Source organism: Thermobia domestica, chromosome 4, assembly GCF_964235325.1.
Source record: "Thermobia domestica chromosome 4, izTheDome1.hap1.1, whole genome shotgun sequence".
In the NCBI taxonomy this organism is placed as follows: domain Eukaryota; kingdom Metazoa; phylum Arthropoda; class Insecta; order Zygentoma; family Lepismatidae; genus Thermobia; species Thermobia domestica.
The window spans coordinates 230680249-230700653 of record NC_137457.1 but is presented as its reverse complement, the minus strand read 5'-3'; the positions used below and the strand labels follow the sequence as shown (position 1 = coordinate 230700653).

Here is a 20405-nt window from a genome sequence, read left to right as displayed (position 1 = left end):
AAAATACTCCACGACTTTTAAATTTTTTCCAGTGAACGCAAAGAAAAACGAAGAAATAGCAATATACAAGAATTTCCTCACCTAACTGAATTTTACACAAACCTTGTTTTCAGCCGGAAACAATCGTACAATCGCCTCACTTATTGAAATGAATGACTGTTTACTGATCCTGTAAGACAGAAAATGAAATTTCACAAAGCAATTCCCATAGAAGCTTGAATAAATATTAAGAGACGACGCTCCATTGGGGAGGAAAAAAAAACCACTTGTTTATAAATTTTGTAACACTGTCACTAAAGAAAGAAGTGAATGTTTAGTTTCATTAAGTCAGGCAACTAAACGAACTGTAATATTTAATACAACTCAACGTGTTCCAAGTTACTGCGAACAGCTATTAATCAATCCAAAGGGTGCTATGCAGTCATCAGAACACTTTCAAATTCCAACTGATCCATATTGTTGTGTACCACAATGAGCAACTAACGAATTAATGCGTTTGAACTTTTGCTTTGATAATTTCAATGCATTTTGAGACCAAATGAATCCTAAAAACACAACTACAAACATACTTGTAATATAGATCATAAGTGAAAAATACTGTCACGGTGATAAACGCAATCAATACCGTCGAATATGTGCCATGTGAAAACGAGATTCTACTCGGAATTCTTAGTGAAGACGATAAATGTATAGGACAGCAATTACCTAATATTAAGACTATTGCATATACATTATCTTTAACATACGATACCACAAAATTTAACGAAACGATCTGTACCTTTTATCTGCGCCAATATATCGAACGATGACATCTGTTAATAAACTGCGAGCTCTGCTATTAAGATGTCCCAAATTCTTGTGCGTAGATAATACTTCTTTTCCTTGCAGTGAACTATTCAGAATCTTCTGCAAGTCCTAGAACAAGGTACTTGTGATCATAGAATTTGAAATAAAACAAAACTTAAACAACAAAAGCAAAACTATAAAATAATTTGATATCACTTATGTTAAGATCACATAAACGTGACTACGTATAACCAGACGAATTTTATTTTAAAAAATTTACAAAAAGAAATTCTTGTTTTCTACGAAAAACAAAAACTAGCATGAGCATGTATGTGTAAAAGTACACATATGTCCCAAATTTCGTCGAAATGGGTGCAGTATTTTTTTTTTTTTTTTTTTTTTTTTTTTTTTGCTATTTCTGGTGATTACCTGAAAAAGAATTTCATTTTCAACGTATCACAACTTTGACAATTTTTCACATGGAAATTTTATTTTGATGTCACTTGCAATCTTTTCTACCAGAAAACAAATGTTTTAAATTTCATCCATATCTGTTTCGTAGTTTTCGTAAACGAACAACGCCGAAATGCCATTTTTTGTATTCTAGAAGCGTAAGCACTAGTCGATCTACTTTTTTAAAGCCTTGCTTGCAGGGCGACCGTCCTGCCTGATAACGTTGAGTTGATTTTTAGTTTAGCGTCCCTTTCAGCAGCGAGGCTATATGAGACGTGGACCTACTGATTAACGTGGAATCCGAACCACATGAGCTCCCGCTGGAAATCGAACCCGGGTCCCCCACGCCATGCCTGATAACGTACACGTAGAAGAGTTTACTAACAGTCCAAGAGCCGATTTGAATGAATGTGGTATCAAATGAGTACATTAAATAAGGTTATAAAGAATATGAGTTATGTTTACATTGAGTTCGTCCTACCAAACACATGCTCACTCTTGCAGTCATAAAAGATGTGTGACTAACTGATTATTACGATCTGGAAAATTAAACTTTAAATCTAGTAACAGTTACACAAGCTATACCAACATACTTATATATATGTAAATCTTCTATGGAAATACGAAGAATAGGTAGTCTCTTTGAGGATAAACGGACACTTACAATCAGTTTTATTTGTCTATTTCATCTGTGAAGAACCATTCAAGTGAAAATATATCTTTGGATGTGAATTTTCATCAATTTCATGGGCTCTTTACGTGAAATACAAGGTAATTTTACACCAGGAACAATGTGTTGTGAAAACTTACGAATTCCTCTTTTGCTGCACTTTCCTTCACTTGGGGGTCTTCCATCAACGGGCTATTTTTGCAGATATCTACATCTGTGGATGTATCTCTTGATCCTACCGAACCACATACTACATCAACTGGAATACACAATAAATAAATAAATAAAATAATGCTGTAAGAATTCTATATTAACCTATCCTTATTCTCTCTCTCAAATAAATTAATTGAAGTACCTTCATTACACGTAAAAGCAATCACCCTAAGCAAACAGAAATGCATGCTGGCGTTAGGACTTCACACTTTGACATATTTTCTTTTACAAATCACAACCAGGAGTGGACCGTATATACCCGTGTAACGGCTGTGCTTAAGTAATACTTGCACCCACGCTTTAAAAGTGAATTGAAACAAAAGTGGCCTGCTCGGACTGCCATTCTGATGGAGGTTTTCCTTAGTCGTACCAGGATAATGGAAGCAAGAACTGAAATATTTCCAGGTCACTACACCTCTGTCCCAGTCAGAGGGCCATAAATAAAATTCAAGGGAACACACATAATGTCTACATCCGAAAAACGATAATTTTCTCTACTGGAATATATAATTAATAAAAGTTGAAAATCATAAAATATGAATACGCAACTTACCACTGTCCTAATTGCTAATATATATTATAATAATGTAATATTTCAAGAGCTTTTCGACTGGCATGTTCACGCGAATCTTCTGTATATTAATAACATGTTATAAAATGCGAGAGGTGTTCAACTCAAGGTAAGAAATAAGAAGTAAGGAAGAAATTAACAATATTTATATATTCATTTGAAGACACAATTGAACTCACTTGTGAATGCTCATCGCATCACTGTGTCTTACACCATTCTTTTTAACAATTTGAGGAAAAGTATCTCAGCAACCTGATGCTTTGATCATGGAATCTGTTTAAAGAAAGAAAAATAGTATATATTGTTACTTTTCTTCCTTTTTTCTTAAAAAAATTCAGTTAAAAGTCACTTGCATTTTATAATAAGTTTCTCATATGCGGGAGGACGGTAGGAAAGTTCTCGAAATAAGGGCTATTTCAATTTATACGAGCGACTGGGACACTTACCCTTTAATTATCTTACCAACATTCCAAATACAGCCGAAAGGCATTTCACATTGAAACAAATAACAACAAAGGAAGGAAAGGAGCTTCGAAGTCGGCGAGGCGAGTCATATATTCAAGGTACCATCCAGACATATGTCTAATGAAACTAAGAAAAACCCTGGAAAACAATTGTTACGATGGCCTGTCTCAGGATACGAACCAGGGTCCTCTGCATACGCTAACCACTCACCCACGCTCGCTCGGTTAACTACTAATTGCAATAGCACACAAAATGCTTATCTTTAACTATTACCATTTTTCCATGCTCATTCTTCATTTTCATGCAATAAAACAGATAAATATTAATCCGAAAATAAATGTTTAAACATGTTTTCTAGCGGTGTTAGTTGGATGTGTCTAATTAAAAATACTTTTCTACGTAAGTCATTGAGATAGAATTACAATCTACTCACAAGGTTCCTCGTAACAATACAATGTGCTTCCATTTGCATTGCTTATCCTATCTCCACCACCAACACTAGGGAAAAAGGAAATAGTTGTCACCTGGAATAAAAGTTTATTATTAGCTTCATTAAATACAATGATTAAAAAATATAATTACATAGCGCAACTGCGTACGCGCGTAATTTCCCTTAAAGTGTTATCAACTGTTGATTGCCGTTACTTTTATTTTTTATCTTATGACAACGCACAGATTCAACAACTTCAAGATGCCTTTTCTTGAACTGTGCTGATCATAACCAGTTTCATGTCAATTTTATTAATGCATTTTAGTTCAGTTTGTGGCATTTCATGTTAAGTGAACCAATGGTCCCCACTCCACCATCTATAATTTGTTTAAACTTTTGCTCCAATGTTACCTGACACAAAAATGAAGATTAGTCTTTTGTAGTCCGGCTATCTCAAAATAACCCTTGTAACAGCAACAATAAGTACTTTTTTTTAAGTGCTTGTCATTGTTCACTGAAAGGTATAACAAACTTCAAAACTTGCTACCTGAGAGAGAGAGTTAGTCATCAATTCCCATGGATGCGCAGAATTTGTATATAAAATTCACAAAGTTTGCTTAAAACAAAGTGTGTGTGTGTGTGTGCAAGTGTAATGAGTGACAACGGTGTATGAAGTCAATTTAGTAGACTGATACTTGAAATAAATAAAAATGGTATTTGGTCTAGGAATTAATTCGTGCGGTTGGTACGCACACATTGAAGCTGTAGTACAAACACAAAATACATAAATACCTTAAGAAAAATATTGTCCATCGCCAGCCACCACTTTCGCCCATCTGTCAGGCAATGTACGGATTCCGTGGCGAAAGAAGTCCTCATCCTTGGAAGCGATCCAGTCAGAGACCCATGTTTCGATATCTTCTGAAGAAGTAAACCGCTGTCCAATCAAATCGTTGTTCATGCAATCGAACAAGTAGTAGTCCGAAGGAGCAACGTCTGGTGAATACGGCGGGTGGGGTAAAACTTCCCATCCGACATTTTCTAAATAGGTTTTGACCGGTTTTGCGACATGTGGGCGAGCGTTATCATGTTGAACAATAAGTTTATCATGTCTGTTCTCCCATTCTGGTCGTGTTCTGGCCAGAGCTTGCTTCAAACGCATTAATTGTCGTCGATAACCTTCTCTATTCATAGTTTCACCCGGTTGCAGCAGCTCATAGTACACCACACCTTTCATATCCCACCATATGCACAGCATAACCTTTGCACAGTGAATATCTCGTTTTGGTTGTGATGGACCTGGTTCACCTGGTTTCACCCAGACCTTTTTTCGTTTAGGGTTCTCGTAATGGATCCACTTCTCATCACCCGTAATAATTCGATGCAGAAACCCCTTTCTGCTCTGTCGTTGAAGCAGCAATTCGCAAATGGTTTTTCGTCTTTCAACGTCTCTGTCTTTCAATTCATGTGGAACCCAATGTGACATCTTTTGAATCATTCCCATGGCTTTCAAGCGTTTGGAGACTGTTGTTTGATCAACGCCGAATGCTGCTGCAAGTTGTTCCTGCGTTTGACACGAATCCTGCTCGAGCAATGCTGTCAATTCTTCGTCTTGAAATTTTTTTGGCTGTCCAGCTCGCTCTTGGTCTGCCAAGCCGAAATCACCACTTCTAAACCGTGCAAACAACTTCTGACACGTTCGCTTAGCTAGAGCATGGTCACCATACACTTCCACCAAAATACGATGACTTTCAGTCGCACTTTTCTGCATGTTAAAGTAATGCAGCAGGACACCCCGCAAAAACACTTTATCAGGCACAAATTGCGCCATGTTCACTTAACTACAAACTGGTGTTGTTGACGCTTTAATCCACTGCCCTATACTACGAACGATACGCGATGACAGGGGTTTGCAACACATGTGTGGATACACGGAACTGTGGGACGCTCCGTTCGTTGCGCCATCTCTTGTCCACCCGCACGAATTAATTCCTAGACCAAATAGATGTACTATAGAATAAAGAAAACCTCAAATCTGAAGCACAGATTGTTTTAGGGACATGCGATCTTATAAAAAGGAAAAGTACAAGATGTGAAAAATGAATGCTCTTCGTATCTCAAAATGGTTATGTTGCCCAACTTGCACCAAATTGGAACCATAACCAGTGGAAAGAATACGTTTTCATATAATTAGAAATACATTTTTACGTAGATAACTTTCTTGGTTTCTGGATGGTGGAAAAATAGCTATTAGGTCATTTCACACTGAATTCACTACTGACAGAATTTGCATACCATGTCGATGCAAGTAGTAATATTTGTAACAAACAAAGTCGTAGGAAAGAAGAGAAGAGATGGGGATAAAGAATGGATGGAGAGAATGATGAAAAGGGGATAGAGGAATACAATACATTTTAGTAACATCATGCCAAAACTTACATTGAAGCCCTCCTCGCCTGTTAGTGAATAGAGTGCGTGAATAATTCACGCAGTCCCGGGTTCAATTATCAGTGGAAGAGCAACGAACACATTACAGTGTTTCTGATTTCACTTTAAAATGTAGTTTCACGTCTAATATAGCGTCAATGCTAAAATGGGACATTTAACTACAATTAACTAAATAACTTACACTAAGGCCAAATCTATGTCTTTCAACTTAGTAAAAAGGAACATTTGGCTATTTTGATTGCTGTTACATTAAGTACCCAAAATCACGATCTGCAATACAACATCCAGCATGAAAATTGATATGATCACCGCACCTTGAAAAAACTGGCTGTATTAACTTGTTCAATCTTTGCGTTATTGTAAAAATGAAAGTAAACTAACTAGAAATTTGATAGGTATTCCATATTTTCCAATATTATCTAACCAAATAAAAATTATTCTCAGAAGGTATTTCAACGACGCTTCCGATATTCTTTCAGAAAACATAATATATTTCTCAGAGGATTGACCCTCTGAAACAATCTGGTATCTATCAAGTCGAATGCAGTTAAGGACAGAGATATACCTTGGTGAAACAGAGATATATTTATTAAGACTAGAAGAACCTGTTAGAGAATCAAATCAAACCGTCATTTCGGAACTTTCGCAACATTTAGGGCTCTCAATATGATATTCGTACTCGTAAGTTCTTGTATCTCTTTCATTTACCAAACTTACAATTAAGTTTACATTTACATTTTTCTGCTATCTTTAAATACATGTAAAACTGCTGCACTGTGCGCTATAATTTAAGTATTAAATTGCAAACATTATTACATGGATAATTATTATATTTTTAAACATTGTCTCTTTTACGGTTTTTTTTTCCTGGAATCATCTGAAATGGATTACAATTTAACGTTTCGTTCAGAATATTAATTTACTGCCGTTGAAGAAAGTATGTGCATTCGATTTTTTGGTTTAAGTTTAGCGTCTCGTTCAGTAGCGAGGCTATATGAGACGTGAACCTACAGCTTAATGTCGGATCGGAACATGAGCTTCCGCCGGGAATCAAACCCGGGTCTATCGCGCCAAAGGCGCGTCACTACCCACACAAGCACTGAGGACCTCGTATGTGCACTCGAGTTTGAAAAAACTAGGAGGGTAACAAAGAAAAGATTTAAATCATTAGTTTCCTTGTTTTGTTCTGAGTTAGTAATAGTATGACTGGGTTTGGAAAAAGCTTGCTAATATTTTTTACGAGTGAATTAAACGTACAAAATTGTTTTCATTTTTTTCTTTCTTTTGCGAAGCATCAACTTCTACACTTACACATTGACACGGACTAATCCTTACAGAATGCAAGTACAATAAGTAACTGAACGCAAAAGACAAATTTTAAAACATTAAAGTGTAATAATTAAAATTACATCTTCCCTGACAGTTTCGGTATATTCCTGACACCATCTTCAGAGAGGGAATAGAATGGGAAAATAGTGGTAGCCTTTTCTCATTCTATTCCTCTATTTGAGGATGGTGTCAGAAGTACATTGAAACTGTTACCAAGATATTTTAATTTGGGTTAATTTGAGTTTAACGTCCCGTTCAGCAGCGAGGCTATATGAGAAGTGGACCTACTGATTAACGAGGAATCCGAACCTCATGAGCTCCCGCCGGGAATCGAACCCCGGTCTCCCACGCCAAAGGCGCGTATATTTTAATTTGGGCACTGTAAGGTGTTTATATTTACAAGTAAAACACTTTGCTGAAAAAAATAGTGAGTATTATACCCAACACTTTCTCTGCCGATTAAAATCGTAATACGGTTGACAACACACCTATGAATACGGTATTACAGGTACAATGATAACAAAATACGATTATATTTGCGAAAAATAATAAGATATCAGTTATTTCTACCTCGCTATCACTAAAGGTACTGCCTTCTAAGCTGTGTGACAGGAAAGACACAGGGGATGAAGAAGTAGGAGATTTCATCTTCTGTTCCTTGTACAATTTATATTTTGATATTAATTTCATTCGTGGTCCAACTTTAGGAATTAATTCCTTTATTGCATTCACAGTTAAATTTTCGAATGCCTCATCATCGATTTCTTCCTCTGAAATAATAACAAATGTTTATTCAATGAAATACACAGATTGCACAAAGCTCCTATTTAACGAACAATATAAAGATTATGTCGGGATCTATGGTACACGATGCTGGGTGAACATAAATTTTGAGCTCCTTTCGGGAATCGAATCCGTCACTCCTCACACCACAAGTGCTAGGCAAAACAAACTGGATGTGAAGAAGCTCTAAGGAAATAAAGAGATATGAATAAAACTTCCCTTAAATAAGAAAAAATTGAATCCTGCAACTCTTCATTCTTTCAATTTAATTTTATAAAACGACATGATAAAATTAGGCAGATTATACAAATATGTTCAACTTTCTGTCACGTCTTAGCTATTTTCTTCAATGTCATTCAAACCGGTTAGCATCTTAAAATATAGGTCCTGAGCGACATCTTTCCCATATTCCTATCTTTCAGTTGTGGGTCAGCTTCTTTAAGCCAAATGGCTCTTTAAAAAAAAAAAAAAAAAAAAAAAAAAAACTCTTCGGAAATACAGCTTAGTGATTGCATGTACAAAAAGTATTTATCCTACTTGGAAGTTGGGATACAAATAACTGAAGGTCTGTCCTGAAGAGGCAAAGTAGAACTAAGGAGGTACTGTTCTGTGCTTTTTCTCTTGATATTATTTCTTCATTTGTTTGGTCTTTCGGAAAATCTTACTTTTGATGACTTCAATATGTGAATGGAATGAAGGATCTGTTAATGCTAATGAGGAAAGCATAATTACTATTGCAAAAATATCTTTAATTGAGTAACCAGGAATGAAGTATAAAAATCTAGCTTCATGTACCGCAGCTATGCCCTGTATGTTGATGGAGAAGAATCAACAAAGAAACAGCTGCTAAATTAAGAAAACCAAAGACAGGTCTTTTGTAATGGAACACCAAATCTTGGGAGTTACAGGTATTGTGATCTCAGAAATAAGCTGAGAAGAGGTAGAATATGCTTTAAAGAAAATGAAGAGAGGGAAAGCAACTACAAGCTAAAACATGGGTGCTTAGGACCAGAAGTTGTCCTACCGCATACTATGGGATCTAATGAAAACAGTTTACAGACAAGAGAAAAATGCCAAGTCAGTGGAGAGAGAGAGAGAGAGAGAGAGAGTAGTACTGTACCTATATACAAAGAGAAGGAAGATGTACAAAATTGTGAAAATTACCGAGGAATCAAGCTGATGCCACATACAATAATCACTTGGACGATGAAGATTTAGAAAGGAAATTAAATAGAAAAACAAAAGTTGAATCCATGCCACAGATGAGTACAACTGATACAATCAGTGGCGTCATTAGCTCTTAAATATTAGGGGGGGGGGGACATGATATATCTCACATGTGCAAGTTATTTTCTAATTACATACTATGATTTGGTTTAATTTTATCGAAATAAATTAATGGTATACCGTAGCTCATGCAGTGCAAATAATAATAAAAAAATAAATAAAATACTGGCCAGCTGGTAACTTTATACACGACAGAGAAAATTATGGGGGGGGCATGTCCCCGTCACGCTAACGACGCCCGTAGATGCAATCTTATTAAAGCAAACAATGGAAAAGCGTCAGGGAAAGCAATAAGGATGCAGTATTCACTGAATGGGCAAAGACGTAAGACAGAGTACCAAGTCAGGAAGTTTGGAGGTATATGAAAGGAAAATGGAACTCCAGTAAAGTACAGGAAGATTGTTCAAGATCCGTATACAAAAGCTAGTGTCCCGGTAAGAAGCAGTGTAGAAATAATACATCTTACTGCATTTAGAGTTGGACTGCACTATGGTTCGGAAGTGAAATCTCTATCTGGTAGCCCAACACGCAACAGCCCAATACGAGCATAACCTAACCGTAACTACCCTACGCCAGAGGTCACAAAACTATCTGGATATGTAAGTCCCTCAATAATGAATAGGCACCAAACGAATATAATTAAAACGTAACTAACTCAAGGAAGCAGTCACAAAACTAGCTGTGTGTATTTTTGATTATTATCTATCAGAGTTGGTTGGTGTAAACCAAGATGGTTTAAATTTTAAAAAAAAATCCAATTGGTTTAAGCCAAAAATATAAAATAAATGGTTCACAGCCAGAGTGAACACAAATTATTAGTATCTTTATTCACTTCTAAGCAATTTAAATTAGGACGCTGTACTTCGGATGCAGTGAACTACTTGAATTAAAGTAATCTTCTGTAATCTGTATAATCTTTGAAATTGTCCATTTATTTCAATTATGAAATGAAATATTTAGTTTAACGTGCCACGTTTATACACCGAAGCTGAGAGGGACGGTGATGATGTAATGACTGAAATGGTGGAATGGAGAAAGTAGGAGGAAATGGGAGAACCCCGAAAAAAACTACGCACACGGTGTTGTTCGACAGACGGCCCACTGGCGCGAGCTGGGGTCGAACGAGGGATCCCACGCACCAGAGGTGAACGCTCTACCACTGAGCCACCGTGGCCCCTTATTTCAATTATAAGTCTGTAAAGTGATTTCACTTATGCAGTTGTGTATGTTTTTGTCCTGAAGTGACGCAAAATATGCACAAGTATGCAAATCGGTTGAACATATTTCTATCACGTGTTCTAAGGTTTAGTCTATAAACTCATCGCCTTCCTAATCAAGGGATCCCGAGTTCAAGTCCAGGTGAAGAACAATTTCTCTTGGATGTAAACCGAGTAGTGATTCAGGTCCAACCTTAAACTGTATTTCCCGTCCTCCATAACCTCACTGTTGAATAAGGATATATGGACCAGACATTTTCATTAATATGTAATCTCAACAAATAAAGTTTAAAGTGGAATAACGATGACCCCTACTATTTTTTTTTTTTTTTAAAGGTATAAAGTAATTTGAGGGTACTGGTGCTATTGAGCTCGATTTCAACCTCAAGAAAAAACAGTAACCCGGTCAAACTCGAAGGCAAATGTCAACTAGCTCTGTTTTCCTCGCAATCGATTACTTCCAATTCCAACATGTGCAGCAGCTGTGCGTGTTACTGAAGAATAGCCTTCGGCTAGCTGGAGGTCTCGCACCTAGATCACCGTTTAATCCGACTACGGTCTCGCACCTTATAAACCCACAAGTATGCCAAATTTCATCCGCAGATGTTCAGGAAAAGTCTAAGCATTTTGAGATGTAGAAGATATGATATTAAATAACTGTGAGATTTCAGTTTTCTAAAATAAATAATATATAAAAAAATAAAAATAAAAAAATTAAAAAATCCCTCTATAATTAGATATTATTTTTGGTCAATAATTTGCATATCGCTATCAAAAGCTTACAAGCATACCGAATTTCAAGCTTTTGTTCCAATTTCAATTACCTAAAACATGACATTTTATGTCCAAAACAATCATGCATTTAAATAGAACCGGAAATATTTCTTTTAATTTTAGAATTACCCTAAAAACTAAAAATATTTACTTTTGATATTTTTTTGTGAGTTACTTCCAGAAGGCTACAAACATGCCAAACTGCATCACTCTAACCTTCGGGCTACATCATTTAACTCAATAATTTTTAATAATTTTGGGCTGTAGAAGGTATCTCCATATAAATAACAAGGGAAGATTTTTCACTTTCCCAAACAACCTCACTGAACTAGGAAATGTATAGTTTTGGTGATTTACTTAGTTAATTTTATGATAACCCTACATGAATATCGAATGTAAAGTTTTTACTCAAATACAATTTCCTAAGACTTTTTCTTTAAAGTACACCGAAATAAGATGGGATTTTTACCCATTCTTCCTTTTCACCTACTAAAAAGAAAAAAAAAATCCTGTATATTTTTCTCTGAAGGCTATATGTATGCCAAGTTTCAACTTTCCACGTCAACCGCCAGTTCCATTATTTTGTCAGTTAATTCATGTAATTTTATGAATTATAGCTAAATTGCATTAGTTAATTGGTTATAAAAAAAAATGGCACGATGAAAAGTTTGAAACTTTCGGCTTTTATCCTAACTTAACGTACGCTCTAATGCAACGTGTGAACCAGATAATTTCTAAGGGGAAGGTCTAGAACACAGGTTCCCCATATAGGTTAGCAAGGTTGGTTCCTTTGTGTACCAAAATTTAAATTTTATTTCACAGAATATTGCTAGCGAGCGTCAGCAAGTGAAAGCGGGTTAGAAGACCGCAGGATACGTTGTTTTCTGTTTTTATTACAGCTAAATGGGAAGTGGGACATGTGTTCTAGAACCTTGTAATTTCTATGACGTTTATATTTTCTTCTCGCTTATTACAAAGCTAAGGCATTACTGCCGCATCGCCGGACCAGTATTAAAATCGAAAAAAAGTACCAAAATGTACTGTATACGGTTATATTTCGTTGGATTACATTAACTTACATTAGATTACCTCACATTAGGATAAGGGCATAAAAAACTACAGTGCAAAAAACACAAACCAATTTGTGCTAGGTGGCCACTAAGTGCACGAATGCTATATAACCGAGCCAAGGCAGGGCGCAGTTAGCGGACCAGCGCGGTAGTGTGCCCGAAGGGAGCAGGCGCGTCAGCGACGATGTGTACACGCGTAAGCGAGGGTACTGAAAACATCTGGTTTCCGCAATCATATACATTTCAATAGCACTTGCCATGGTATCATACTAATAATGCTTTACTTGCAGAAACAGAAGTCACTTACCTTCAAAATCGTGAACAACAGTTTCTTGGGGCCTTCTTTCCTTAAACAAGTACTCAGCTAAATAGCCCTCTAAATGGTTTTCCTTCTTCCCTGACGCTGTAAAATAATACGCTCCCTTTCCTTTCTGTATTTTCAATTCATTTCCACATTTTCCACACACCATCAACCTTTTCAGTATACTGGTCTTTCACAAAATTTCAACAACTGTCGCTCGTTATTTTTGAACAGTTCTATGTACGTAACACACGACATGTGACAGCCTTGACATACACGAGCTATTTTCATACTCCTCTTCGCGCCACTACATCTTAACAACTATATCTCTCCGCGAAATGGTCCATCCGCCTCCACATACAGTGTCGCTTACAACATCAAAAATAACCAATTTCTTCATTTTTACTATTCCCCTTACATGACTTTCACTCATTCGTGCTCATAAACAAATACACAAAAAAAAAAAAATCTCCAACTGACCCGGTAAATTTTCTAAAACTGTTCCGGTGATACAGCAGTTAACCCCAAAGTTAAATAAGCTTCATTTCGTGGGAATAATCACATACAAAATCATTATGAATACTTGACTAATTTCAGTAAACTGTGAGATCAACTAAGTTCATATATTTGTTTCATTAGCTCATGGTCCCTTGTACGAAGGTACTGAATGGTTAAACTTAGGTCAAGCTTCAGTACCGCTGAATGGTAAATAATTTGTGAACTACTGGTACATCATTTGAGAAATTAGTTGACCTCTGACCGAGTCTGATCGGGTTAGATTACTTCCTGAGGTCAAAACCGAGCACTCAACCCAATCAGCGCCCCACCTTTACTTAGTTTTAAATAGGGACTTTGTTTACTCCACTTTAATTTAACCTAAATATATTTTTTAAAAAAAAATGAACTGGTTCAAACAAAATATCGGATTTAAAAAGAAAATGGTTTCTGCAAAACGTGTTATTTACCGTATGTGCTTTGAAGTTTGACATCACCATCATGAATTAAATTAACACTTTCAGCCCCATGTGTATCTTTTTGATACACAGTGAGAGTTTACTGATGGACCACGTGTATCAAATAGATACACATTGGCTGACAGTGTTCATAGCAAACTGTAGTCTGGTCCCGGGATGAAATTTACTCAAACAGGGTTGGGGCTGAAAGTGTTAAAAGTGCAAAGGTGGTGTCACTTAGTGTAACACAAAGAGAGAGGCCTTCCGTAATAATTTGAAAGCGACAGAAGCACACTTAAAAAGCATTAAATCGTAACCTATCGTATTTTCTTGTTGCTACACATACCCAAACTAGCATATCTAACCATACTTTCGCTCGCTGTCGCTTGTTCAGCATTAATTAGTAAAAATTAAGGGTGAATTATTATTAAAATTCTTGATCCCACCTGTACTGTTTGTAGAAAGTAATAAGGGCACAAAGTATAACAATTAAGAGGTTAAATTCCAAAGTTGGACGTCCGTTTTCAGCAAAATTTTGAAACTTGCACGACGTATAATTTGATCGTTTGTGTGCTTGATAATATATAAGGATAATACAACAAAACTCTCTCTATTTGTTATATATAATTGGTTATAAACATGGGACTACTAAGCGAGCGAAGAGAACTACCTCGCGCAAGGTAACCGAATAGTTGCATTGTGGGAAAGTAACGAGCATTCATAATATCAATATTGCGGGTAATATACCGAATCGCTGTACGGGATGTGAACTGACAGTGTGGAATTTCGTGAAGCTCCCGTCGAAGGGTACTTCTATTATAGATCCTAACCTAACCTACACTTTCTCCCAACTCGCGAAATTGAAAAATTATACATTTTAATAGCTTTTACGCAATTTTGGTAGAAAAGTATCGGACGTCCAACTTCGGAATAAATGCCCAATTAAGTAAAACTCAACGCAGAAATATCAACATAGGATCACTATGATCCTCAAGCATCGAATCGTTCTGCAAAAGCTTAAGCCTCTTCCAAATAGTACGAACTCTCACATTAATAATAACCTTTCTCTCAACTTTTCACACAAACATCTTACAAGAAGTCTTAAATCATTATTATAGCTACCTTATATAATTTCATCTGTACATTTTCGGGCTTAAGTTTAGAGTTACCCCTCCAGTTTCCAACCTACAAAAATGCAGTTAAAACATTAAAAATTGTTAGGTTAGGTTAGTTTAGGTTACCTGGTAAGACTTTAGTTAGACTAGAACAGTGACTGAAACAGGTTCCAATATCGTAATTCCGAGTAAAAACGGACTAGAAACTCTAAACTTACCCTCAATTGCGTGAACACATCGTGTCTCTATTTTGAAGTATTATGATTTGGTGATAATAAAAATAATATTTTGGAAGCGTCATAAATGCTTAATAATACACTATTTCGTACAAGGGACTTTTGTTGCTTGTGCGCAATACAATTCAAATAAACATTTAGAAATACATATCTCCAATTTACATATTGAAACTTACTGACTATCCACTTACCTTGAAATTTCATTATTAGGGTTTCTAAACCCCAGTCTTTTAGAATATTTTGATAATTCATGCTTTCCACTATAGAATCCATCATTATGGCGGCTACATGACAACTCGTAAAAGGCGGGATTTCGCATTGTTGCCGTAACAAGAGTTTTATATTGTAATAGCCATTCTAACCATAATGCTATCGCTATTTTAGCAATACTAAATAATCTGGTTATATAAACAATATGCATGATATTATTAACCATACTAATATTAGCAATATTTTTTTCTTACCACAGCCATACTAAAAAAATAGGTGTTGTATAAATAACAAATCAGTATTTATACATCAACTATACTATAGTCAATATTAATTTACCAATTAGCAATACTCATCAACAATGTTTTTATTGTCAATTCAGCTATACCATTTTTTAGAGTGTTCCCTACTTCAATCCACATTATTATATAGCCTGAAATCATTCTCCATGGCACATAAATAAAAAAAGTTGAAGATATCTCTGGCCACAGAGAAGGTATTGCTTTCTACGGCCCGCCCATCCATTGGATAGGAATGAAACTCTTGTTAAAAAAAAATAAAAAATCATGAAGATAACAATCCGTCCTTGGCTTTCTCGCGAGGCATCAATTTATAGGTGCCAAGTCTATATTCTGGTTATTACTGTTCTGTGGACGCAGATCAGGTAGACTTGAATTTAGGGCGAAGTGTTGAGGAGAGAATTCAGAAGGTTTCACCCGATCGAGGACGTTTTTTGAACCTCATCCTTCATTCCCTCGTAGTTTTCTGCATCCATGTGGATGGCATCAGGTGGCCATCCGGGACTACCACAGCAACCTCCTGGGCCGTCTCTAAACCCCACGTCAGTGTGCCAGGGGACTGGCCGAAGGAACATATCTGCTTCTCAAGGCAAAAATACTGGTAGATCCCGATCACGTACACCGGATAAACATAGCGCTTCCTTAACTCAGCCACCGTCTAAGCGTCATCACACCGTGAGTGGATCAGAACAGTCTGTTTCGTCTATCAATCTCGACGACGGTAATGAATTTCTGTCTCTACAGGATTCCTCCAAACCTCGTCTCCATTCATTCTTACTTACTACTTTCGATACAAAATTTGAAAACACCAAGGTGGCTTTCCAACAGCTCATCAAATTCCTACCATGCGCTTCAGTCGCTCAAATTGTTCGTACACGAAACGGGATAATCTTCAATTCCTATGATCCAACATTCTTAACCACTGTACGTAACAAATGGAGCTTCGAAATTTTTGGTAAGCATGCTCAAATGAAGCGACTTGACTCAAAGGAGTTTAAACAGGCGCCACCACCACGCAAACCATCGGCTCTCTCAGTTGTTATTAGGGGGTTGATCCTTCCCTCACAGACGACGAGATTCAGGAAGAACTCACTCTCGAGGGTCACTCCATACTTAAGTGTATTCGCATTAAAAGCAATCATGGAGCCACGTACATGGTACGAGTTTTAACTAACTCACAAACTACCATTGATGACCTGTTAACTTATGACGCTCTCGATTATAAAAAGAATCATAGAGTCGAGCCGTCCAAATCATCACCACTTTTACCATTGAGATGTGAACGCTGCCAGGCGTACAATTCTCATCCGAATTTGAAATGCACACAACCTAGCAAATGTGGATACTGTAGTGGTGCCCACGATACCAAGGCTTGCTCTAACTTAGCTAAGCCCCCTCAATGTTCTACATGTCCGGAGCAGCACCCGACTTATAGTTACCGCTGCAAAGCACGGCCTACAGCTGAGCCTCTAAGTCCGGAGTTAACTGTTCCGTTAAGACCTGTTTTACCACCAACTCAGCAAGCTCTACCACCACCAACTGCCGACGAAGCTATTACTATCCAACAACTACTTTCATTTTTCACTATCGCTATGCAAAATATCCATCCTTTTCTTCGCCAACACATTCTCGGCGTGGTCAACCACTCTGCTCGCCTGATCTTTAAATGTTCCTTTCAAGCTACCTACTCTGGCCCACACGTATAATTTCATGTTACCCCACTCGAGGAACATGCATCACCCGAAACTTCCAACCCTTCTGCTGCAACGTAATTATGGGCATTTCTCTATTATTTGTTAATATCCGATCACTCGCCTCTCACTTTACCCTTTTTGAGCAGCTTTTCTTAGAAGAAACCATCCAAACCTTCCTCAACAACGAAACTCATCTTACCCCATCCATGTCGTTCAAAGTACCTTGATATACATTTCTTCGTTGTGACTCTATGGTAGCAGCACACCGAGCAAATGGGTTGGGGCCATCGGCTTCTATCCTTCAATCAGTCATCGCCAGTATCATCTGTCCTTGCCTAATCTGCTAGAGTATCTCATTATTACACTGTACTTTCACTCTCTTTACCTTACCATAGCCACCATCTATGTACGCCCTGGACACCCACTTCCCCATTCATTCTTTCAATATATATCCAATACCTTTAAATACTACATCATCATGGCCGACATCAACATTCACAGCCGTCCGGATAATCAAAAACAACGTTTCTTTGACTATATCACAACTCATACCACAGACCATATTTTTAACATCCCCAAGCCCACTAGACCTATCACTGAAACCACGCCAGACGTAGTGATTTCCTCTATCAACCTTTCACAACGATGCACTCTTGAGGTACTAGATTCCATTGGTAGTGATCATCTTCCCATCAAGCTTCACATAGATCAACCACAGGCTCCTACTCCTCGAGAATTACCAGAACCTCGTCGTATTCCAGGCTTCGACCAAGCAAACTGAGACGATTATCGTTCAACCATTACCGCCGACTTACCCTATATTGAGCCGCCTAATACAGAAGAAGACCTATATAATCGTATTTCCGACATCACCAGCTCTATCCGTCATGCTTCTGACCTCTACATACCAACCACTGCAATAACCAGGTATCAACCTCGCTTACCACTAAGCTACTTACCTCTTATGCACCATTCCTGTGAATTCTTCCGTGAGTTTCAGCGCAGTGGGAACTTACAAGCTCTTCGACATCATCGCAAGCTCCAGCGCACAGTCCGGAATTATGTCAAGGCATATAAACTCAATAACTGGGTAAAGATTTACACCTTAGCAGAAACTTCGCACCCAACCAAGTACTGGAAGCGCTTTAATATGCTAACGGGCCAGCTTACCCGGACGCCTTATCAATTGCTAATTAGTGACTGTCCGCTATATACAGACGAAGAAAAAGCCAACGCTTTTGCCGACCACCTGCAAACTACATTCACACCTTTTCACCAGACTTTCCCCGGAGGCATCCTACTGACATTTTAAACTTAGCATCATATCTACAACCGAGTGAAACGCACATTCTCCCCGGTAATAATCCTCTTACCGCTCCTATCTCTACTGCTGACATTTCATCTGTTGTAAATCGAAAAGAATACAGCTCCTGGCCTGGATCGGATAACGTACCGCCACATCAAAGAAGCACCTTACTGTCTTCTTCTTTCTTATATATATATATATATATATATATATATATATATATATATATATATATATATATATATATATATATATATATATATATATATATATATATACTGGAAAACATCCTCTACCCTCATGTTACTAAAGCCTAACAAACCTCCAGCTTCTGTTGCATCTTACCGACCGATTCAACTAACTTCCGTATTTAGTAAAATCCTAGAACGCATCGTCATGAGACTTCATCTTCGTCTCACTACCCATAGTCTGTTACCTGTGCATCAGGCTGGTTTCCGACCTAATTTTAGTATCAATGACCAATTACTCAGACTCATAAATCTCATTATGACTCATTATAATACTGCACGTCCGTCTTGTCTCATTCTTTTCGATCTCGAAAAAGCTTTTGATAAAGTATGGCACTTAGCTCTCATGTTTAAACCTTACCGCTTCCGGATTCCACTATCTTATCTCCGCTTCATCTTTCATTTTCTTTCTTACCCCCCCCCCCCCCGTGGTGTAAGTAACTGAAGGCTCCGCTCTTTCACCCCTTCTATATCTTTTGTTTGTAGCTGACATGCCGACACGTCTTCTCAATGTGCACACTTTTCAATATGCCGATGAACTGCTTTCTTAGCATAGCCCAGACCCTTCAACAGATTAATTCTTCTCAGCATAACGATTGACTCCTTCCTTCGATGGTGCAATACATGGCGACTTCACATCAACTCCACTAAGACGCAGGCCATAGTCTTTATTCCACCTCGCAAGCGCTCTCGAGTACAGAAAAATCCGCATCTTCTTAACATCCGTGTCGACGGCACACGAATTCAAACCGCCAAACAGGTTACTTACCTAGGTCTCACTATCGATCATCATCTAACTTGGCGGCCATATTTGAAAGAAATTAGTCGCAAGGCCTACAATCGTCTAAATCTACTTAAACGTCTTATTTCCATCATCTGGGGATTACAGCCTACTACAGTCCTGAATACCTATAAGGTATTTTTACGCCCCATCTTGACGTACGGCCACCCTGCGTGGGTTAGTGCTTTGCCTTTTTTCTATGCCAAATTGAAAGTACTCGAACGCCTGCTTTCCGCTTAGCTTATCGAATCAAGCTTCTGAGTCCAACGCAGGAGTTGTATGACCGCATAACTTTTCCTACCATACTTCATCAGATAGAAAAGTTAAGGCTCAAATTCATTACCACCCGATTTCAGCAAAGACATCCTTTACTTCTGGCCACAATGGACATCGACCGCAACTACGTTCTGGGATATAATTTCGTCACTTGCCCTCTATCTCTTGCTCTTCTCCCTTTATCTGAAAACACTTCCACCTGACCACCCCGATCATTTTTCGCTTCTGCCTACTCTTCCGACAATCTTCCCCATCACGTTTCGCCCACATATGTTGTACTGTAAACTCATCATACTAACAGGGCTTCACTCGTCTCCATCACTGTCCAGAGCAGCCCCTGGACAAGAAGATAACCAGCATTCCTGTTTTTAACAACTTGTTTGTGTTTGTCCTGTCAAGTGCACCTCATCATCATCTCTTCCTGACCTAATGATTATGATCACAAGATCATAATGACCAAGTGGATACCATAATATAATGAAATAAAGAT

The 20405-nt window shown here is 37.6% G+C and overlaps 1 long non-coding RNA gene across 1 annotated transcript; it reads right to left on the bottom strand.

Moving 5' to 3' along the window:
• Positions 1-370: 370 nt before the first annotated feature.
• On the bottom strand, positions 371-15358 carry LOC145683455 (uncharacterized). Its single transcript, XR_014131109.1, has 4 exons — positions 15293-15358; positions 3592-3682; positions 2050-2168; positions 371-915 (listed from the first exon to the last, which is right to left on the bottom strand). It is a non-coding gene; the product is annotated as an uncharacterized LOC145683455 (long non-coding RNA).
• Positions 15359-20405: the final 5047 nt, after the last annotated feature.